This window comes from Octopus sinensis, linkage group LG11, assembly GCF_006345805.1.
Source record: "Octopus sinensis linkage group LG11, ASM634580v1, whole genome shotgun sequence".
Classification (NCBI taxonomy): Eukaryota; Metazoa; Mollusca; class Cephalopoda; order Octopoda; family Octopodidae; genus Octopus; species Octopus sinensis.
In genome coordinates this window covers 72,999,831-73,017,838 of record NC_043007.1, presented here as the reverse complement: position 1 = coordinate 73,017,838, position 18,008 = coordinate 72,999,831, and positions in this window count along the sequence as shown.

The window sequence follows — 18,008 nt, the reverse complement described above, 5'->3', positions numbered from 1 at the left end:
ATTTCTTCTTCATGGGGATATAAAATATGCTACCAATTCTCTCTAATCTCTGAATATGTACATATGTATGTGTCTGAATCATGATATATATATATATATATATATAATCAAAATAAGCAACAAGAATAACTCCGGTAATTTGGTACAATTGTTTCGCACTGCATCATTTTATTAAATGTTGTAAGTATTACAACAGATTTAAGTGCGAAACAATTGTACTAAATTACCGGAGTCATTCTTGTTGCTTATTTTGATTATAATCACCCCACAAATTTTTATGGATAACACCATACAAAATTCTGGTGCATCTAAATTAAGTACCATATTCGTTTGAATCTAAATTTTTGCTGAACTTATATATATATATATATATATACAATTACATATGTATATATACACACACTCACATTACATGTCCATGCCTGTATATGTATATATATATATACCATCATCATCATCGATTAACGTCTGTTTTCCATGCTGGCATGGGTTGGACAGTTTGACTGAGGTCTGGACAGCCAGCAGCTGCACCAGGCTCCAATCTGATCTGGCAAAGTTTCTACAGCTAGATGCCCCTTCCTAATAACCACTCCGAGAGTGTAGTGGGTGCTTTTTATCTGCCACTGTCACAGGAGCCAGTCAGGACAGCCTGGCATCGGTCACGTTCAGATGGTGCCTTTTATGTACCACCAGTACAGAAGCCAGTCAATGCGTACTGGTATCAGTCACGATTGGTTGGTGCTTTTATGTTCCAATGGCACAGGAGCCAGGTCAGGTGGACTTGGCATTGACCACGTTCGGATGGTGCTTTTTACGTGCCACTGGCACGGGAGCCAGTCTGGAGGTATTGGCATCGGCCACATTTGGTTGGTGCTTTTTACATGCCACTGGCATGGGAGCTAGTCAGGCAGACCTGGCATCAACTAAGTTTGGATGGTGCTTTTTACATGCCACCAGCACGGGAGCCTGTCAGGGGGCACCTGGTCCAGCTACGATACTGATTTTACTTGATTCAACAGGTCTTCTCAAGCATAGCATATCGCCCGACACATCAGGGGTATTCTTAACAAGGCTGGACATGCATGGTTGTGATCTCACTTTAGTTGCCAAGTCTTCTCAATCACAGCATATCTCCAAAAGTCTATATATATATATATATATATATATATATATATGTATATAATTGAAAAAATTCGTTATATGTATAAAGATCATATAAAATATAAAAATTGAGAAAATATGTTAAAATCAAAATTGAATTTAATACATAGGCACGTTTCAAAAGACAATGCAAATATGTAAGAAAAATTATAATAATTATAATTAAAGTTATGCATTGTCATTCTCATCAGTGAGAAGAATTTTAGGAAGAACATCAAAAAGGTTATTAATAAAATTAAATAAGGAAAAACGGGTGGGGATAATAGGGAAAAATTAAACCGGATATTTACAAACAAGTTGTAAAGGGGAAAAATAATAATAAGGTATGCAAGTCTACTTGTGCAAAAATTTATAACTTAAAAAGTCTAACGGATATATTTTAAATAATAGTAAAAGATCGAGACGAAACATAATGTAAATAAAAACACGTGTGTCTAGAGGATATAAACAACACGTTCACTAACAGAAAAAAGCCATAGAAAATACATATTTATATTGAAAACGAAAAAATATATTACAAGAAGCTTCTAGCTAATTAACAAAACTATATTTGGGTTTCTTTCGGTACAAGTACCATAATTGCCACGTCTGTTTATATTTGAAGATCATTCACCAACACTACGCCTGATTTTCTACCCTCCATACATATGCAAGCATGTATCTGACTCGTACAGTGTTCACTTCCCAGACGTTTGTACATTAAGGCACATGCTTTATACGCACTTTTGACAAGTTGTGGTGCACCTGAGCACTGTATACAATAATTTCATTATTATTATATGAAGGAAAAAAATTATTAATTCACAAGGAATAAATACGGATACACCTAACACGTAAGACTATACACAAAAACACACATATACAAACATGAATGCATGTGTATGGGAAGATAACTTTTTCCTTCGTATATTTGTTTGTTCTTATTCATATTTGATTATCTCCCCTGCGCCAGGCAATTTTTGAGTCATAGACTCTTTTGAATTACCCAAATATGTTCATTCAAAAAAAAAAAACTTTACGCAAAGTGATGATCTTCACTTTGCGTAAAGTTTTTTTTTATATATATGTGGGGTTAGGGTTAGGGGAAAAGGGTTTCTTTTTTCTTCAGAAATGTAAATAAACTCACGTGGGTTTATAATTGGCAGTTATGGTACTTGTATCGAAAGATCGCCAAAAGTCGACCATCACAACGAACACAGAATGAACATATTTGGGTAATTCAAAAGAGTCTATGACTCAAAAATTGCCTGGCGCAGGGGAGATAATCAAATATGAATAAGAACAAACAAATATACGAAGGAAAAAGTTATCTTCCCATACACATGCATTCATATTTGTATATGTGTGTTTTTGTGTATAGTCTTACGTGTTAGGTGTATCCGTATTTATTCCTTGTGAATTAATAATTTTTTTCCTTCATATAATAATAATAATGAAATTATTGTATACAGTGCTCAGGTGCACCACAACTTGTCAAAAGTGCGTATAAAGCATGTGCCTTAATGTATAAACGTCTGGGAAGTGAACACTATACGAGTCAGATACATGCTTGCATATGTATGGAGGGTAGAAAATCAGGCGTAGTGTTGGTGAATCTCAGGAAGCATGGAAGTTTTGAAGGATGCAGTGCTCCGACGACTAACAACTGATGCCGGCAGTTTCATTGGTCGTTGGTCATAAACCAATTCCTCACTATTCATATGGAGTGTGTCACTGGCTCCCAGTCCACTGCAGGTGTTTGCATTTGTACTTTATCTTTATCTTTTACTTGTTTCAGTCATTTGACTGCGGCCATGCTGGAGCACCGCCTTTAGTCGAGCAAATCGAGCCCGGGACTTATTCTTTGTAAGCCCAGTACTTATTCTATCGGTCTCTTTTGCCGAACCGCTAAGTGACGGGGACGTAAACACACCAGCATCGGCTGTCAAGCAATGCTAGGGGGACAAACACACACACACACATATATACATATACATATATACGACAGGCTTCTTTCAGTTTCCGTCTACCAAATCCACTTACAAGGCATTGGTCGGCCCGAGGCTATAGCAGAAGATACTTGCCCAAGGTGCCACGCAGTGGGACTGAACCTGGAACCAAGTGGTTGGTAAGCAAGCTACTTACCACTCAGCCACTCCTGCGCCTGACAGCAATTATTTACAAACTCTGAAACTCGATGACGATAATTATTCAAATTTTTATTTGAACATATCTAATTCTCTAACAACTGTTCAAATATGATTTTATGAGTTCTATTGAAGTTTGTCATTTTAATATTACTATATATCAAGGTGATGAGCAGGCAGGATTGTTAGCACATGTAGCGTAACTGATATCCTCACTGTTTGAGAGAGAAATACTTTATTAGGAATAATCTCATGGTAGATTACAACCATCTTTGGCTAGTTTGACCCTGTTGTGTCCACTGCTCTGATTGGTTGGCATTTGGCGTAGTTTGTCTTTCGACTTATTTTGTGCCAGTGTGTAAGCCAACCAGACACGGTCGATACAGCGATGTGGTCCATCCCGTAAATTCCCGAAAGATGACAACTGTGGCTAGTATAGGTAGGGGCTGCCAGCGGCAAGCCTGTGCCAGTCACCCAGAAGAAGTAAAAGCCGTAACAAGGTTTCCGTAGGTGAACCTGTGGAAAGATCATTAGCACGCAATGCAACTGCGATCTGCCTACAAAACTACAAGTCGCGGCCGTGCCCCCTCGCCTGAGTACTACCAATCGTGCCAGTGTGTAAGCCAACCAATCACAGCCTTCGGATAAGATGCTTCATTTGAGCCTACCCCAGGTTTTAAAAGAGGCCACCATTCACTGTTCCAGGTCTTTGGCTCTAGACCTTCTAAGGTCTAGTCACTGACCACAGAGCTACTCATCCATGTTCCAGTTTCAGGGACACAAACAGTGAGGATATCAGTTAAGCTAAACACACCAAGCAGAATTCTTAGCAACATTTGATCCATTTTTACATGCTCTCTTCAAATTCTGCTGAGGTCAACATTGCCTGTCATCCTTTTGGGGTTAATAAAATAAGTACCAGTTAAGCACAACTCACCTCTCCACCCAAATCATTGGTCTTGTGCCAAAATTCAAAACCAATATTACATTAACATAATTTTTTTCAATCATTTAACTATATACAACAGTTCTTTTAAATTTAAGAATGATTAATTAATGTTTTGTAAAAAAATCTTTTATCATAATATTTGTCTTTCTATTTTGATAGCATTTATTTTAAATACTCATTCATTTTCACTGCAATCTTCTATTTTTCTGAAGATGAACTTGTGACACATGGTGAAGTCTATTAATTCTCAATTTTGATATTTTCCTTGAGATTATGGACAGAAACATATCTGAATTTATAAGAAGAGAAATTCCTTAGAAAATGTTTAAGGTGGGAATTGTTTCAATTTCTTTTCATTCATTAAATTTTTGCTTGTTTTCTATTTAGTTGATGTTTTTAAATAGACTTTGGTTTTTAAGTAGATATTTTTGTTTTAATTAGTTTTCTTTTTCTTTTTTTGTTAATTATATTTTTGTTGGAGGTGCAGATATGGCTCTGTAGGTAAGAAGTTTGCTTCCCAACCACATGGTTCTGAGTTCAGTCCCACAGCATGGCACCTTGGGCAAGTGTCTTCTACTGTAGCCCCAGGCTGTCCACAGCCTTCTGAATGGATTTGCTAGAGGAAAACTGAAAGAAGCCTTTCTCTCTTTACTCTTTTACTTGTTTCAGTCATTTGACTGTGGCCATGCTGGAGCACCGCCTTTAGTTGAGGAAATCGACCCCAGGACTTATTCTTTGTCAGCCTAGTACTCATTCTATCGGTATCTTTTGCCGAACCGCTAAGTTACGGGGATGTAAACACACCAGCATCGGTTGTCAAGCGATGTTTGGGAGGGACAAACACAGACACACAAACATACACACACACATACATATATACGATGGGCTTCTTTCAGTTTCTGTCTACCAAATCCACTCACAAGGCTTTGGTCAGCCTGAGGCTATAGTGGAAGGCATCTGCCCAAGGTCTCACGCAGTGGAACTGAATCTGGAACCATGTGGTTGGTAAGCAAGCTACTTACCACACAGCCACTCTTGTGCCTGTAACCATTCGCACAACAACAATCCAATACTCCAACACAGAATCAATGAGACTAACGCTCCCACAGTTCGACCTCAACTATCTACTGGCTCATCTTATTTATAAAACTCATCCATTCCACTGACAGTCACTTGCGTGGGTGTCAGTTCACTCCACAACAGTCCTTATGGATCATTTTCAACCAGGAATGGGCTTGCTGTTGATTGAACTTGTCTCACTGTAGCATTTCATGACATTATAGATAGTCTTAGGCGGTGAGCTGGCAGACACGTTAGCGCACTGGGCAAAATGCTTAGCGGTATTTCGTCTGCCGTTACGTTCTGGGTTCAAATTCTGCCGAGGTCGACTTTGCCTTTCATACTTTCGGGGTCGATAAATTAAGTACCAGTTATGCACTGGAGTCTATGTATTCGACTTAATCCCTTTGTCTGTCTTTGTTTGTCCCCTCAATGTTTAGCCCCTTGTGGGCAATAAAGAAATATATAGATAATGTTGGGTCAACACCAACCTTTGAAGCCACATCTTTGGTGCTATAATCTGCTTTTTTCAGAGCTACAGTCTCACTTTCCATGTTAGCTGTCATACTGAAACGTTTTACTTGCTGAATGTATACAAACAAAGGTGTGCACATGAACAATTGAATGTTGAACAGCACATTTTAATCATTTTTGTGCAATTTCAAACTAAATTTAGTAAAATAAATTTATTTAAATAACCGTGAATTCTTTAAGGCACATCCTGTATATATGAAATGGACAGAAATAATAGATTTATTTATTTATTATAGGCTTACAGTTATTTCAGATATGTGTTTGTGTGTATTTATAGTTCAGTAAGTATCAGGCTTACAAAGAGGATAAGTACTGGAGTCAGATTGGACCTTCATCTTTCATGTATCTTGTACCATAAAATATCCATAAAGTAACCTGTACCTTCAAATATTTTAGGGGCATCACTTAGCCTCTCTTCTAGTTTTTAGTTGAGGACAAAACAACCTCAGTCCCACTATCTTTCTCAATGCTTTGTATGGGTCTTCTAACTAGTCTTCTCCTTTTCTCCTTTCCAACACTTTCTATCTCTAATTACTCCATATACTCTGATAATATTTGAATAGTATGTGATAATGAGGGAACAAATCTTATTACTAGTTTTTACCTAGTATTATGTATTTGTGGTATCTGATTGTATCTAACCTATAGAATAGCAGCCTATACACCTTAGTTAATTTTCCAAGTCCACTAAAACCATAAGTAATCCTTATACTGAGTGCTGCACATTATAATGAACGAACAGTAGTGACTTATACATTCTAATTAACTAATAATATTCACGACACTTATAAAACAAATTAAAAAGTTAATTAATAGATAACTGCAAACCCTGTAGCTTATTATGATACCTGATCTGGTGTACCCTCTTCTTTCTGTATTAGGTGATATATATTAAGTAATTTTCTTATTCTTCAAATTCCATAATTGAAATGACAGGTGATACCTGTTATTTCCTTACACACTATTTATAACAACTATACCAATAATAATTTCACTTCAGGCACACACATCTTATTACAAGCATGTTTGTTTATCACCTTTATATTACCTTTATATTAACATCCTACTTCTATATTTCTTTATCAGATAAAAACAATAGCACAAGACACTACCAATCTGCAATTATTAGAATTTATCATGAGTTCCAATCCAACCCTCCACCACCATAACCACTATCCCCCATATAACTCCATAAATTCTGAACTGTATCTCTCCCCTCTTCTCTTTGAGCTTTAATCTTTAACAACAGTATGCTGCACTCCTATCTGATACTTAATTGCCTTTAGTTACCTTGTCTTGGGTTCAATTCTTGCTATTCTCATTCCTAATCATCATCATCATCATTTAGCGTCCGCTTTCCATGCTAGCATGGGTTGGATGGTTCAACTGGGGTCTGTTAAGCCAGAAGGCTGCATCAGGCCCAGTCTGATCTGACAGTGTTTCTACGGCTGGATGCCCTTCTTAACGCCAACCACTCCGTGAGTGTAGTGGGTGCTTTTTACGTGCCACGGACGGATGGTGCTTTTTATGTGCCACTGGCACGGGGCCAGGCGAGGCTGGCAACGGCCACGGACAGATGGTGCTTTTTACATGCCACCAGCATGAGGCCAGTCGGGGCGGCGCTGGCAACGGCCACGAACGGATGGTGCTTTTTACGTGCCACCGGCATGGGGGCCAGGCAAAGCTGGCAACGGCCACAAACGGATGGTACAATGAATAACATGAAAATACATATGTAATTACCTACACGTCATCTCTAGTCTTTGACAAGGAACCAGTCTAGCTAACTCCAGCTTCCATCCTCTGCCCGTGATCGTCTATCTAACAAGTGATGTTGACTATAAATATCATATTACCCCTACTCACTAACTAAATCCTTTCTATATTTCCAACCTTTTAATGGTCATTACTGCCTGCTTTGTTCTTCTCCCATTCGTGGTCAGCTTCGGCTGGCCAATAGGCGTGTTCCCACTGCATTCCTGAATGTTTTTATATTGTTTTGAAATTCTATGTATCATCTGATGGAAACAGTTTTTTTGCTATGATGTAATGTACTAATCCTGCTACAAAAAATGTGTTAGAAGCAGCTGTAAGGAACTGACATTTATCTATTTTCTGTTATTTATTTATATACCATAGGGATTCATGACACATCAGGCATCCTAAAGTATACCAAACAATGTATGATCAACACAATGTGTGCTTTGGACCAGCTCCTAGGCACTAAATACACAGGGGTGGTTTTCCCTGTGTGCACAACCTGAATATCCTACTGGATATTTAATCAACTAAAAGTGGTGTTTACAGGTTAACTCAACCTACCTAATGCATATCATTCAAGTACCCGATTCTCTCCAGAATTTGTATTGTATATATACATATATATTAGTGGAGGTGATTGTTCCAAGAGTGTGGCTATGAGAATAAGATTAGGCTGGGCAAAGTTCAGAGAGCTCCTACCCCTACTGGCAACAAATGGCTTCTCTCTCAGAGTGAAAGGTAGAGTGTTTGATGTCTGTGTGTGAACAGCTATGCTGTATGGCAGTGAAACATGGGCTATAACAGCCGAAGACATGCGTAGGCTTGAGAGAAATGAAGCTAGTATGCTTTGCTGGATGTGCAATGTCAGTGTGCATGTTTGACAGAGTGTAAGCATCTTGAGAGGAAAGTTAGGCATAAGAGGAATCGGATGTGTTGTGCAAGAGAGACGACTATGCTGGTATGGTCATGTGATATGTATGGACGAGGACAGTTGTGTAAAGAAGTGCTTCTAACTGTGGAGGGAACCTGTGGTAGAGGTGGACTCAGGAAGATATGGGATGAGGTGGTGAAGCATGACCTTTGAACTTTGAATCTCACAGAGGCAATGACTGGTGAGTGAGATGTTTGGTGATGTACTCTGCTTAAGAGGACCTGTCAAGCCAAGTACACCTGTGTTGGTGGCACGTAAAATAATCAGCCTTTGAATCAGAGGCAAAGTGGTTGAGTTCCTTTCGAATGTTGGACTGATGGAGGTAAAGTGACTGAGTTCCTTTCAAGCATTTGGCCTTATGGAGGTAAAGTGGCTGAGCTCCTGGGCCTCATGGAGGCAAAGTGGCTGAGTTCCTTTCAAGTGTTGGGCCTCACAGAAGTGAGGTGGCCAAGTTCCTTTCAAGTATTGAGCCTCATGGAGGCAAAGTGGCTGAGCTTTGGCCTCATGGAGGCAATGACCATTTGACATTATGCCGTGCTTGAAAAGATCCATGAAGCCGAGCAAAATTGCAGTCATTAGCAGATACCGGTGCCAGCCCAGTCAAACTGTTAAACCCATGCCAGCATGGGCAAAGGATGTTAAATAATGATGATTGGTGCTATAAACATTTTTTGATGCATTTATTTTTGTAAATATTAAGATATTGATTCTTATAAAATAAATAAACATTTATATCTTTATAAAATTTATTATCATCATACAGGTTTTGAAATCATTAAATATGTTTCTGTTTTTTAATATTCCATGTTGAAAGCAAGATGGATTCGTGGTATTAATTGCTAAAACTAGTTAGATTCACATTTTTCTTCATACACAAACAATATATGTAGGGAAGTTAGATTTGGCTATGAACAGGTATGAACTCAATTGTTTGGAAAAAATTATGCATAACAACAGAGCTACATTTATGTTTACTATCATCCTATGGAAATGTATTTCATTGATATTCATTGAGCATTTAGGATCTTTGTGGCTTTCGTTACTGTTTACAATTATTTAAAAAAATATTTTTAATGTATCATATAGATGTAATTTTTGACACTGAATCCAAATTTGTTGTTCATTTATTTCAGAAAAATTTTGCAAAAATGTTACAGGTGTTCAGTTTGATAATTTTCAGAATTTTCAGCTAATCAGAAAACAACAGTGAAAAACATTAAAAGATTTGTGAGCAAATTAGATATTTAAAAGCTGTGACCAAACCAACAGGAGTTGCTAGAAATAGCAGTCAAAACATTGTTTAAAACAGGCATTTATTAGTTTAAAAACTCAAATACGATAGTTTGTATTACACTCTTGGATTTTATAAAATGAATTATCTTTCTCATATTTCCTTCTCAACATAAATTCACAAAGAGTCAACCATGGAACAGTGTGTTCCACACTGACATTTGTTTCCATGTTTGAAAGATTCCCAGGTACTCTCAGTTTGTTGGTCATACTCCTGCACGTGCACAGCATCTTTGATTGCTATGGAGACAGATTTTTACTACGGTGATATGTAAATACTCGCTTCTGGCTAAAATACCTAAATTTTGCAAATTTTAAAGACTAATAACTTTTTAATTATTGATTTAATGGGAAAATAAATTTCGTTTTCATAATTAGTATACAAAACTTAATATATATACCAAATTTGAAAACAACTGGAACAAAATTGTAAACAGTGATGAAAACCACAAAGATCCAACATTTATTTTTATGAATTGGTTAGATTTTATATTTTCAGATATATGAATAATTAAAATTTTTTCATTACACATTGTTAATTACATACTTTTCATCATACATATATTTTACTTGTAAACCATTTCCAGAAGACACTTAAGCTTGTAATCTTTAAGAGGTTTACATTTTTATACTTTTACCATTGTTATTCATTTTCACATATCACTGGAAATGAAATTATCATTAGCAATAAAGTTATCTCATTATATAATGAAATATGACTTACGTCTCAGTTTCTTTCTCTTCTTCCCTTTTCTGTTTTCAAGCCTAGAATATCATCTTATTGAATTTCACCTAATTATATAACTTAATTTTACATACAATAAAATGCACTGTGTCTCATTGGTCACACTGGGATAAAGACAGTAAAACAACAGATTGGTAGTTAGTGATACTCACAAACATGAACGGCAGGCCAACTGCATTCAGATGATATGCTCTGAAGATGCAGGTCATTTAATCCAAATAAAACTGCAAAAAGGATGATAGCAGAGCTTGAAGCAGTCCAACAACATTACACAAAGAAAATAGCATCAATGGAACGACTGAGCTACTGGGACACATTGAAAGAGCTATGACTCTATTCCCCGGAACGAAGGCAGGAGAGGTATGCAGTGATATATATATGGAAGATACTGGCAGGACTGGTACCAAACTTTGGAATAAAAAGCTATACCAGACCACAAACAGGACGTTACTGTGCTCTCTCCACTGTGCCGACTGCTTCATCTCAGGCAACGACAATTTACTGCAATAGCTTGGGTTTCCAGTGTCCACAGCTGTTTAACTGTCTGCCGAAGCATCTGAGGAGCCTCCATGGAGTGGATGTTGACGTTTTCAAATGTGAACTTGACATCTGGCTCACCGAGATCCCAGATAAGCCAATATTTAAGGAAGAAACACAAAAGAGGGCAGTAGCATCGAACTCCATCCTTCACCAGAAGCTGCTCTGACAAAGGTGGATAGTGGAAAGATGATCACAATGGCAGTACTCCAGCATGGTCCCAGTCATTGGACTGAAACACATAAAAGAATATGTATATATGTATATATATATTTGTATATGTATATATGTATATATATATTTGTATATATATATATGTATGTGTATATATATTTGTGTATATATATATATATATATATATATATGTATGTATATGTCAGTGTTCTCTACAAGTCAGGCAATAGGATTGATGGAGGTTCTACTTTAGATATTTACAGAGGATTAGTAGTGGGTAAGAATGACGACGTCCTTGGGGAGACCCTAGGCATAGGCAAAAACAAACTGCAAGTCTATTCTGGAGGACTTTCTAATTGGGGACTATTATGGATAATTTCCAGGTGTCTTTGGCCTGGTAGTGTTACTGGGGGGGGGGGGGGCGCTACCGTTTCGAGATAAACTCTACAGGCATGGATGTACTGTCAGACAGGCTTGTCCAAGGTGCTTGCAGAGTGACAAAACTGTTTTGCATGCATTCTTTCAGTGTCTGGGCATTGTTGTCTTGTGGTGCTATGTCGAACAACTGCTGTCACATGTAGGACAGATCCATCAGTCAGCTGAATCCATAACAATGATTGTCCCACCATCCTTCTTTAATTGGGCTGGCAAGGCAGTTTTCCTTTGATTGGTGGCTGTAGTGAAAGTAGTTATCTGGTGGACGAGGCTGAAAGGAATGAGGACAGAAACTTTCCTCTTGGTAAAGTACCCATCAATTTTTTTCAAGTTTCACTTGAAAAGGAAAGTGAGGGTGTAGAGGGAGGTGTTGTCCGCAAGTGAATTTATGAAAAGGTGGGTGAAAGTTGCAAAAATGGCAAGAGTGGCTGGTACCACTCTCAGTGTAGACCTATGAGTTGGAAGAAAGAAGTTGGAGAGGGCTCTTGTCCCTGGTATTCAAGATGATCTTGGATGGTGATGTTCCTTGATTATCCCTAGAGGTCCTCCTGTATCAGGAGGACCCCATCACTATCACTTTTTACCCCATCTTTTTCTAGTGTTGTATACTATGTATACTTCCCTTCTTCTAATGTATACTGCGTATACTTTCTATCTTATCATTCCATTATATGTAAACCCCTACACTTTATGTCCGTCTTTATATTGTACCCCTCATTCTTCATCCTGGTGGCAAATAAAAGAAATTATGGTCGTTGTCGTTGTAAGTATTATTATTATTATTATTATTATTATTATTATTAAGACTTGTAAATACTTCTGTTTTTAAGAACAGCTGTTTCCTAGATGTATAGTTACTGCATTGTAATAAGGCATGTCAACTATCGCCCAGTCAGTCTCACTAGCTGTATTGCAAAACTGATGGAATCGTGTGTCAGAGAAACACTCTGGAACTTCTGGAGCTCTCACAGTCTCATCCGACCCTCACAATATGGATTTGTCCCTAACTCCAGCTGCAGTGATCAGCTTGTCGAGTTCCTTGAGGACATTACTCAGATCACTGACAGTGGCTCACGGGTGGATGTTGTCTACCTTGACTTTGCTAAGGCTTTCAACTCTGTGCCACACAAAAGGCTTATGGTGAAACTCTCTGCAATTGGTGTGAGGGATGACCTTTTTAACTGGTTGAAATCCTTCATTCTCAGCCGAAAGGAGGTAGTCACAGTTCTAGGACAGCATTCTACACCATATGAGATGTCATCGGGTGTGCCACAGGGATCTGTCCTTGGTCCCCTCTTGTTTGTGGCATACATTAATGACATAGATGCCACTTTAAAGAATGCCACAGTATTGAAATATGCAGACGACATCAAGCTGTACCTTGAAATCAAGAGGACAGATCCTGATGTCTACAACTCTTTCCTGCAATCAGACCTAGACACAATGCAGCAATGGATCACAGACTGGCAACTAAAACTGGCTGTGGACAAGTGTACCACCATGCATTTTGGGAGAAAAAACCTTGTGCCTACATACTCCCTCCACAACACTGATATCAAGAAATCCTCTTGCGAGCGTGACCTAGGCATCACTGTCAGTAGTGATTTGCGTTGGACAAAGCATATCTCTAAAATTGTCAAGAAGGCCGAGGGTGTCTTGGCATCACTCAGCAAGACTTTTGTTAGCCGCTCTCCAGCCATCTATTTAAAACTATATACAGCTATGGTACGACCACACTTGGAATTCGCATCATCAGTTTGGAACCCCTATCTTGCTCAGAACATTGACCTCCTGGAATCTGTCCAGAGACGTGCAACCAAATGCATACCCTCCATCAGACACCTACCATATTCTGAGCGCCTTGTTTCCCTGGGCATGGATTCACTGAAGCTCCGGCGTCTGGCGACAGACTTGGTAAACACCCACAAAGTTATCAACCACCTCACCAACAACAACACTGAACACCTTTTTGATCTCCATGTGTCTAACACACGTGGACATGCCTACAAAGTCAGAAAACAACACAGCTCCCATGACTTTCGGAAACATTTTTTCACGCTCAGAGTTGCTGAAGCATGGAATAAACTGCCTGCATCAGTTGTTGACTGCCATGACACTGCATCCTTTAAGGCCCTCATGCTTTCCAAAATCCGCCGAAACTACACCTGATTATATATACACTTTAGATGAGTTGTAGTGCACCTGAGCACTGTACACAATTATCATTATTATTATTATATTATTATATATATGTACTAGAATTTACCAAAACACCCACATGAAAAAGAATAAGATGTCATCAATATAACTAATCAAAAATTAGATCCCTTTCCATAAAAACACATACATGCTAAGATTCAAACCCAAAGTACTTCCAACACCAACATGGTGTGAAAGGTGAAGAGACCAATGGAGTGAGACTGAAATCGTAAAAAAATAACTACAGGCAGCAGAAATTGTACATAAAAACTGTTTTTCTTTGTCTCCACCTTTTCCTCTTTTTTCCATACTTATTTTGTAAAACCTCAATACAACTGAACTTACAATGATGTACATTTCTTATGATCTTTGCTGAGCATTTACATTGATATTACTATCTATTCCTGTGAAACTCATTGAAATCTCTTAAACATGGTCCAGTTTTTAATTTGTAACTTTTAACTTTCCTAAACCTTTTTTTTTTTCATATTTGCACCATTGATAATCAAAAAATTGCCGAAACTAGTTTGGTATGTGAATAAATCTATTTAAGAACAACTACATGTTTTTTAGATTCATGTGGATTATCAAATCCCCAAACAAATTCTCCTGTATGTGTATGTGTGTGTGTGTATATATATATATATATTATATATATATATAATATATATATATATATATATATAAATATATATATACATATATTTATACACACACACACGTGTGTGTGTTTAGGGGAGGAGGTGTTATCACTAAAGTTTTTAGTTTATATTTCTAATAGCATTAATAATAATTGCTGAGATCGTGTGCTGAAACGAAAACAATTGCAGCGTGGAAGGTGTTCGTAAGCCATTTAAGAAACACACAAAAGCCGTTCGATTCACTTCAACATTTAAGTTTAATTTGTCAAAATATTTTCGTCGCTTTAAGACCGCAACCTGTTCACTGACAAAAATCCGTGCTGCATCTGATGTGATTGAATATTACCAAAATATTTTATTAAGTTCCATATAATATTGAGTGCACTGCAGTAGATTCTTGTAGAGATTAAAAGCAGTCTGCCTCTTTGAAATCCTTTTTCCCCATTCTCTCTCCCCCATAGCACCCGCACTTGAACTCTATCCCTTCATAACTCCCCCACTTGTCCTTTATGTATAAATATGATATTTGGGTATATTCCCTCTTGCCTCCACATATTTGAATGCATGTGTAGGTATGAAAGCAGCATACATCTATTGCATACATATGTGTATACATATATATGTGGGGTGTATATATGTTGAATTTAGGTAAAGATGGCACAATAAATTTACTGAAATATATATACACTATTGGCTCATCAGTATTTACCAGTTCCATTCTTTACTTTATACATACATACAGATATATACATATATAATACATATATATATATTATTTTGGTAATTATATATATATATATATATATATAGATAGATAGATATATTAAATATATAGGTACATAGTGTCATATAAACATGTACATACATGTTTAGGTGTGTATACATTTGGTGAATGCATTTCTGTATATGCCCATAGATGTGTGTGCATATATATATGTATATATGCAAGGTCACCAGCCCTCTTCCACACACACATACATCTCTCTTATACACACGCACGCGCACCTTCATTTTGGGATCACCACTAGGCTCAAAACGTTAAAGACTTTTTCACTTCCCGAGCATTAAATTAATACATCTGTCTGTGATATACACCACCTGTCTTCGGCTTTTGTTTTTTTTGTGAATTCTTCCTATATATATATATGTATATATAGACAGGTGGTGTAGACCACAGACAAATGTATTAGTTTAATGCTCGGGAAGTGAAAAAGTCTTTAACGTTTTGAGCCTAGGGGTGATCCCAAAATGAAGGTGCGCATGCGTGTGTATAAGAGAGATTCTCTTTAATGATAAATTACCATAGATTTTTCCACTTTAGTGACACTGACTTATTAATAAAAAAAAAACACAGTTTGCTACCAGTTCCAAAGGTACCTATAGATTTTTCCACTTTAGTAACATCAATCCCCATACAATTCTCTTCTGCAGACTGATGTCACTATGACAGTGAAAAAAAATAAAAGACTACCACTTCTGAAAATGTATATATGTGTGTGTGTACCCTAGCCCAGTGGGGATTACAATCCTAGAACTTAAACCAGTGAGGGACCTGGGTATCGACATGAGTGATGATAGCTCTTTCTAAGTGCACATTACAAAAGTGGTGACAAAGTGCAGATGGAAGGCTGGATGGATCCTGAGAACCTTCAGAACATAGAGAAGGGAATCATGATGGTCCTCAGCTGCCTGGACTACTGCTCCCAACTATGGTCACCCCACATTATAAAATTAACAGTAGACTTTGAAGCAATCCAGCAAAGTTACACAAAGAAGATCATCTCATTGCAACTGCCCAGCTACTGGGAAATGCTGAAACAGCTAAGACTCTACTCCCTGGAGCGAAGATGAGAGAGATTTGCAGTAATATACATCTGGAAGATCTTGGAAGGGATTGTACCAAGTTTTGGCATTGAGAGCTACATAGATGCCAGAATGGGTCGCCACAATGCAGTGCCAAAGATCCTAACATTGCTGTTGTGTTTGAAGATCAGTTACTGCAACAGCTTGGGTTTCAAGGTTCCACAGCTTTTTAATATTCTCCCAAAGAGCCTAAGGGACCTACACAAAGTGGATGTAGGTGTTTTTCAAACAAAACTGGATCTCTTCCTGCCAAGAATCCCAGATGAACCTACCTCGATGCAGGAGGTGCAAATGAGGGCAGCGACATCAAACTCCCTTATTCACCAAATGCCACATATCAGAGGAAGCTCTCAAAAATGATAGTGTAGCAAAACAGCGGTGCCCCAGTATGGCTGCAGCTTTGAACTGATACAGATAAAAAAATAAATGAATATATATATATATATAGGCGCAGGAGTGACTGTGTGGTAAGTAGCTTGTTCACCAACCACATGGTTCCGGGTTCAGTCCCACTGCGTGGCACCTTGGGTAAATGTCTTCTACTATAGCCTCAGACCGACCAAAGCCTTGTGAGTAGATTTGGTAGACGGAAACTGAAAGAAGCCCGTCGTATATATCTATATATATGTATGTGCGTTAATGTTTGTGTGTCTGTGTTTGTCCCCCTAGCATTGCTCGACAACCGATGCTGGTGTGTTTATGTCCCCGTTACTTAGCGGTTCGGCAAAAGAGACCGATAGAATAAGTACTGGGCTTACAAAGAATAAGTCCCGGGGCTGAGTTGCTTGATTAAAGGCGGTGCTCCAGCATGGCCGCAGTCAAAATGACTGAAACAAGAGAAAAAGAAAGATATATATATATATATGTATATATATATAGATATGTAAAGGGCATAACTACAGATAGATGCCTCGACTCCCACCTCGAATTAGTTGTCTCATAACTTCCAGAAAAATGGATAATTTTAACAGAATTTTTCAACAAATATCGTTTAAATACTGTAGATTCAGAGTATATAGGGATATGTTGTAAAAAATTTTTTCGAAGGATTGGTGAAAGGAGTTTTAGAAAATACACGCGATCCAACTTTTTTTCTCTCACAACTTTCAAGAAAATGGGTATCTTTTAATGAATGTTTATACAAATACTTTTCAAACGACATAGATTACGATTATAAAGAAATTTGCAGGGAAAATCTTTTCCGAGGGGATGGGGAGACGGGTTTCGAAAAAACAGCGTTTCGGACCAGGAAGACCATATAAGATAGAATTTCTCCGTTTTGAGGGGAATTTTTCCATTTTTTTCTTTTTTGCTCCAGAGCCTTCAAAATGATGGGAGGAGGAGCATCGTTTTATTCTCTTTTGTTTTAGCCTTGAAGCTTTGTTGAAATTTTTTTTCACTCCCCCTTTCCTCACCATCCCATTCCAGACTGATTTTGGCCAATTTTTTTGCACTTAAAAAACCATGTAAGGAGCATTTTCGGTTTAAAAAAAAAATCAGAAAATTGTAAATATTTTCAGACGAGAAAAGTGTGTGATTTAAGGGAGATTTGGCTGTTATTTCTAGCATATCTCAAGACAATCCTCCACGTTTCGTTCTCACA